The sequence below is a fragment of the Bidens hawaiensis genome, unplaced genomic scaffold, assembly GCF_021521415.1.
Source record: "Bidens hawaiensis isolate Kalapana, Puna unplaced genomic scaffold, B.hawaiensis_p1.1 tig00025205_1, whole genome shotgun sequence".
Lineage (NCBI taxonomy): Eukaryota > Viridiplantae > Streptophyta > Magnoliopsida > Asterales > Asteraceae > Bidens > Bidens hawaiensis.
In genome coordinates this window covers 233,846-239,307 of record NW_027494020.1, presented here as the reverse complement: position 1 = coordinate 239,307, position 5,462 = coordinate 233,846, and the positions used below count along the sequence as shown (strand labels likewise).

The 5,462-nt window shown below is 42.1% G+C and overlaps 1 long non-coding RNA gene across 1 annotated transcript; it reads left to right on the top strand.

Moving 5' to 3' along the window:
- Positions 1 to 599: 599 nt before the first annotated feature.
- On the top strand, positions 600 to 1,399 carry LOC143571164 (uncharacterized). Its single transcript, XR_013142050.1, has 2 exons — positions 600 to 912; positions 995 to 1,399. It is a non-coding gene; the product is annotated as an uncharacterized LOC143571164 (long non-coding RNA).
- Positions 1,400 to 5,462: the final 4,063 nt, after the last annotated feature.

Sequence of the window (5,462 nt, the reverse complement as noted above, 5' to 3'; positions counted from 1 at the left end):
GGAACTAGTTGCATAAAACAATTAATAGAATAAAAAAACAGAACAAGAAAAAGTAAAAAAAAAAACGAATATAACCGAACCGAAACCGAAAAACCAATACCGATCGGTTTTTATATATGAAAAAACCGAATTTTCGGTTTCGATTTCGGTTTCACCTAAAACCGAACCGGACCGAACCGTGCTCATCCCAGGTTGATGTTGAGGTGAGAGAGGGATGAGAAAAAAGAGGATTGGAATGGTTGAGAATTGGGAAGCTTTTGAAGTAGTTAATGGTATTTGTGGTCGAGTCAGAGAAGCACGCAATTTAAAAATGTTTTATAGGAAGGCAAGGAAAAGTTATACAACATAGAAAGCCAATATTAAACATAAGAAGTTGTAAATTAATATGTAGGATATTATAAATAAAGTGTAAACCCGATCGAACCGGTTTCGAAATACTAGCCCAATGGATCTTCATAATTTTATGGCCCAATAAGTCCGCTTATATATATTTATATATAGTTGTATTATAATTCAGAAACTTCAGGAACGTTATCGTTAGCGACTGACTGATCCCACCGTTTCTCTTCGAATACTTCATATATATTTGATCAATTATGACCGTTTTAGGCTGATTTGGACCGCCTTTGACCAACTACTCATTTGTTGGTCCGGTTAGGTGAAATTGAGTAGCATACCGATTAGCGACTGATCGTGATTTTTACAACACTGGCATGACTAGTTAGTTAGTTAGCTAGGAAAACTGAAATGCAACCAAATCTTAAGTCAATAAAGTCAACCCAGTGATAACTGTAATGTACTTGCTTGATGCAGATTTCTTCAAAGAAACAACAACCTACATGCACGGAATAGCGGCGTTATTTCGAGCAAAGAATACATTCAATAACCTTTGTCCTGTTAAAACATCATGGGGTAATAATAGTATATCAGTTTTAGTTTTGTTAGTCAAACTTTTGTTTTTATAATAATCTTAGCAAAAAAACATAATGTGCAGTTGCCACATTGACACCAAAGAAGGTAAAGGATGATGGTTTTGAGAAGCAGCAAGAGATGAAGAAGGAGGTGGATCTGGTGGTTACTTTCAGCAAGCCGCCAACGGTCCCACCAGTGCTTGGACCGCTTGTTGTTCTGTCACTATGGGAAACATGGTCAACCCGAGATGAGAACTGAGGTGATGTTTTCTAGCGTGTTCATAAATAATGAAAAGTGCTTTGGTTTTCTCGTATGATCATGACTTATGTGTGGACTAGAATCTTGATAACTATAAATCTAATGTGATGTAAATCTTTAGTGTAATGGGTGTAAGTTGTTTCAATATACTGGAGAACTTTCAAGTGTGATAATGTAGTGGCCCGAACAGTTTTATGAGGATGAAGGTTTAAGTTGTATGGTTCTTAATTGATTACTTTGTGGAACAATTAATGTGATTTACGCTTCTTAATTGATTCAACAAAAATAAACTTTGGAATCCAAATTCAAACGTTTATAGGAAACGAATTCCTATATGTAGGGGTGTAAATGTCTAACAACACAATTTAAAACTGATTTCACACGTTCAGGTTTAGCCCAAACAGGTTACTGTTAATTTTGGGTTGAACCTCTGAAATTTAGCTAAAATGGTCATGGTTAGGTCAACCACAAATTTTATAGTTGAAATGTAAATATATGTTATACATTTGTGTTTTTCTTAAATGTAATTTTAGGCTATTAATATGTGATACAAAATAAAAATATGTATATCGGGTTAAATGGGTTGTGATGGTGTCACCGTGCTGACAGTTTTTGGATTTGTATTGGGTTGAACCCACAAACATGATACAATTCCGCATGTGTATTTTCAAAGGCTTGAGGTCCTGGCTTTGTGCAACTTTGTAATAAGCAAATTAACCACAACTCACAAGTACATATATGTGAACCAACATAATGTGTGGTGCATCCTACGAGCTCTAGGATAAATATGGATTTTCCTCTTGGTAAACATGATGACCAAACATCGACGTTTGTTTCTTCACAGGTCGAGCATTGCATGTGCTTGGTCTTGTTTAAACATTTGTGGCAACAACCAAAACATACCACCAATAATAGGCTAGGACGTATTTCTTGAATCATACCGCCATTCACTTCAGAAACATGACAATTATTTACTACTTCCGTCTCCATCCTAGCTTCTTATGAAGTTGTTTCTTTTGTTAACTTTAATAATAAACGTTTATCATCACCACATTTGTTACTCGCAATTTCGAACAGTTCTTGCATTCGCCTTTGTAGAATCAACAATTCAACATAGTTAACCATGTAAGACTAACTATATATGTTTCTTCTTCGTCACTCAATTTTTTTATAATAATTATTATTATTATTTTGTGTAAGGGACCTTGAGGGAAAATTTTGGTTAATTTCCAGGCAACTATGTGTTTCTTCTTCAATCTTCAAATGTATTCCAGTTCATTCAAGATTGAAGGGCATGTTGCATGATCAACTTGTTGTGGTATTGTGATGTTAACTTTGTAGTGATGGCAGAACCTTATTTTCATTTCCTATAACTTACAAACCAATAGAATAACTTCATCAACTTATATCAAAGATGATCCTTGATATTCATAACAAGTTTAGAAAACTTCAAGATTTGCCCCTGTTTTTGTTTTTCTGTTGCTTCAAGAGAATCCATGTCGGACCATGTGACCATAGGCTGAACTCATGCTGTGCATTATATATGTCATGTCGACATGAGATATATTGGGTATCACTATATGGAATGTCCCATTTCAAATACCAACAACATGGATATCCGTTGTAGATGATAAGGTGAACTCTGCAAATAAATATGTTTCAAGTGGGAGCAATCTATGATGGGATAATGAAGAGGTATGTACCCGCCTCAACACCGAGCAAGGCGGGTCAACCCACAAGATAAAGACATTATGAAGGCACAAAGCCAAAACCTATGCGCATGGCGCATACAAAACATGCTCAGGCATCATATGCCCAGGCACACATATGCTCGCGCATCACATATGCGCGCGGCGCATCAGCGCGCGGCGCATATCACATGCTCATGCATATCACATCTGCCCAGGCACACATATGCTCGCGCATCACATATGCGCGCAGCGCATCAGCGCGCGGCGCATATCACATGCTCGTGCATATCACATCTGCGCATGGAATATCTGCGCGTGAGAATAAAGAGAAGACCTCGCGTATCCTCAGGATGGGCGCATATCACATATGCACATAATCGACCTCGTCCTTATCCAAATCAGGATTAGGGCAACCTTGATTGTGCACGTCAGACAACCTTCCAGAAGGCATCTTTTTAAGGAATAAGAATATGCTGATGTTGACAGCTGCCAAATGAAAGGTCGACAACTCAGCTAGACACATGTGCTACCACGTGATTACAACCAACGAGAAAGCGCCAGGTGTCCCAGAGGACACGTGGCGCAGTGCGATTGGAGGAGGCCAACGAGGTTGAGCCTAATCAGTGGAAACCCTAGCACTATAAATACAGCATCAACTCCACTCTGATGAGGACATTCATACTCAATCATTGACAGTTACAGGCAATGATATCACATTCAATCATATTGAATTACATTCACTCACAGTCAGTTACATACAATCACACAGTCTCACAACCAGAGGGTTTGAGCAATTAAGCAATACTCTTGAGATTCTCTTACACACATTATCATCTTCTCCACAATATACTGATTCTCACGCCGGAGGGTTACCCCAAAGAGGACCCCTCTGTCCCTTTCTGAGGGGTAAGTAACGGCGCTGTTCATTTTGTAGGTGGAAGAACACTGATCCAGAAGAACCATCGGTGAAATAGTATAATCACACCCGAGGAAAGTAGATCTGCTACCAGTGAGTAGATCCACGTTTCTTCATTGGCGCCATCCACTTGTTACAAACGGCAATCAGATCTCATCAGATCTATAAAAAAAAAATCAATCACCATGGTTTCTGGCGTTCGTAACGTTGATCAAGCTCTGGAGGATATTGAACGTGAGGGTGTTAACGACGGACAGCAGGTTCTGAGGGTTCCGCGTGATTCTACGCGTACCATCAGCAACCGTCCCTTCGTCACAACCCCTCACGGCCAGACTGAAACTCCTCCAGACGATCTCACGTTACAAAATATGGCCGGCGCGAAACTGAAAGGACCAATGGGTCCAGAAGAAGAAACAAATGATCCGAATGAATGGCTCATAAACGAGCAGCGGCGTCTGATGGAAAAGTACAATGAAATGGTCAAGCAGAAGAAGCTAGCCGACCAAACACAAAGGCAAGCTTTTGATAAGCAGACTACAAAAAGGCCGCGCGCCGCCGGAAGAAGGACATTCTGTTCACACTGCACACACTGAGTTCAGTGATGAAGAAGTGCATAGCATGAGGAAGACGCGGGATACTCATGCAGGAGGCTCACAGCTCCGCGCGCCTGTGAACATGGCGCCTGGAGCCAGAGCAGATCTGGATCTGCACATGCCGTACAGCCCACCGGTCAGAGGGCAAGTGGACGTAACCACACCCTACAGACCAGCCATCTTGGTAAAACACTCAAAGTTTACTGCGCGCATCGCGCAGGCTCCCATCCAGCACAAGACCAAGATGCCAAGTGGTCTGGGCAAATATGATGGCACAACAGATCCAGATGACTTTTTGCAAGGTTTCTATAACACGGGAAACCTAGAGAGCTGGACGATGCCAACATGGTGTCATATGTTTGCTCGCTGCCTCACAGGCGCAGCGCGGGTATGGTTCGAGAGCTTGCCGACTGGGCAAATTGATGGGTTCGAGGAACTATTAGAAAAGTTCCAAGCCCACTTCGTACAGCAGCGCAGGCATACGCGCGATCCTGATGACATCATGCACTGCGTACGCAGGAATGATGAAACGATTGAAGATTACATCACTCGTTTCAATCAGGAGTCCCTGGCAATCGGGGGTATAACTGAGCAGCTCCTGCGCGTGGCATTTATACAAGGCGCGCGCAGTGATCAATTACGACGAGCTCTCGTAAGCAAAGATGGCATGCCCACCACGTGGGCCAAGTTAATGGAGGCATCGCGAGTTTTCGCGAGAAATGAGAAACAGATTGCCCAAGATAGGGCAAGAGAAAGAGCGCATCAGGCTGAATCACCGCGCAGCAAAGAGAAGAGGGCCAAACAGAACTCTGTATGGTCCAGGTTGCAGCCAACAAATTTTTCTTCCGCAGAAAAGCAGGCGCAACCAAGCTCACCCCAGCCCCAAAAAGAAGTTCGTAATCGCGGGGAGGGTGACAAGAGGGAGGGCGGCAGAGACCCAAGCAGACCTCTGCCAAGAATATGGACGCCCCTCACTAAAACACCTTCACAGGTGTTAAGTACTGAGAATGTCCAATTCAAGCCCCCCAAGCAACTACACTACAAGGGACCGCAAAACAGTGGCAAATATTGTGAATTTCACAGGTCCCCGGG